Below are 1,010 nucleotides of genomic sequence, written 5' to 3'. Positions count from 1 at the left end.
CAGCAAACATGAAAAGTTCAGACATGATCTTACCAAGTAACTTATTTGAGAAACTGAGCTGCTTGATGAACTTAAATTCAAGGTTGTAAGCAAACTTTCATTCCCTGTTGTTCTTGGAAAAGTGCTGTTGCTTGTACTTTTGGGAGCCTAGTTCGTCAAGGATTAAAGTTATTATTCAGTTTGTGAAATATTTATTTTCTTTCAAAAATAAAAATTACAGTGATCAACTTACCAAGTGACTTGTTTGAGCAGAAGAAGTGCTCAAGTTGTTGATATTGGGGCTTGTTTTTTGACTTTCTGGCTGTTCAGTCCCCAATGAAATGCTGTTGTTTGTAGGTGGTGATGTCTGATGTATAAGATGAGTTATTAATTTTGATGACGTAATATCTGTTGGTTTTAAACATCAAATATAAATCACCTTACAAAATATTTTGGTGACACAGAATTTCTTGAGTCACTCAAATTGGAGTTTGTAAACAAATTATCTCCATTTGTTGTTCCTGATGAAATGCTTTCATTTGAAGGTGGTGACGTCTAGGTCATAAAAGATAGAAGTAAGTTTTCATGCTTGAAACAATAATTGCTTTTGAAGAAAAACAATTACATATATCATCTTACCAAATAACTTTTATGAGAAGCAGAACTGTTTGAGTTTGAAGTTGTAAACAAAGTATAATGACTTAAGCTCCCCGATGAATTGGTGTCATTTGTACGATTGGAATCCTGGATCATAAAAGATCAACTTTAGTTTTGATGTTTGAATTATTGTCTTTCAGAAATAAAAATTACAGAGATCAATTTACCTTATGAGTTGTTGGAGAAACATAACTGCTGGAGCTTGCAAAATCATTTTGGTCTGTTGCACTTGTTGAAGTGCTTTCAGGTGGTGACGTCTAGTTCGGAATAGATTGTTTTAATTTTTCATTTGTGAAACGTTAGTTATCTACCAAACATGAAAAGTACTGAAACCACCTCACCAAATAACTTGTTTGAGAAACAGAACTGCTTGA

The 1,010-nt window shown here is 33.1% G+C and overlaps 1 long non-coding RNA gene across 1 annotated transcript; it reads right to left on the bottom strand.

The window, feature by feature from the left end:
• Window positions 1-39: 39 nt before the first annotated feature.
• LOC103458535 (uncharacterized) lies at window positions 40-765 on the bottom strand. The gene is made up of 4 exons (XR_532588.2): window positions 619-765; window positions 424-534; window positions 233-346; window positions 40-147 (listed from the first exon to the last, which is right to left on the bottom strand). It is a non-coding gene; the product is annotated as an uncharacterized LOC103458535 (long non-coding RNA).
• Window positions 766-1,010: the final 245 nt, after the last annotated feature.

This window comes from Poecilia reticulata, linkage group LG22 (assembly GCF_000633615.1).
Source record: "Poecilia reticulata strain Guanapo linkage group LG22, Guppy_female_1.0+MT, whole genome shotgun sequence".
Lineage (NCBI taxonomy): Eukaryota > Metazoa > Chordata > Actinopteri > Cyprinodontiformes > Poeciliidae > Poecilia > Poecilia reticulata.
The sequence above is the reverse complement of the archived record's forward strand: the minus strand, read 5'-3'. Positions and strand labels throughout refer to the sequence as shown.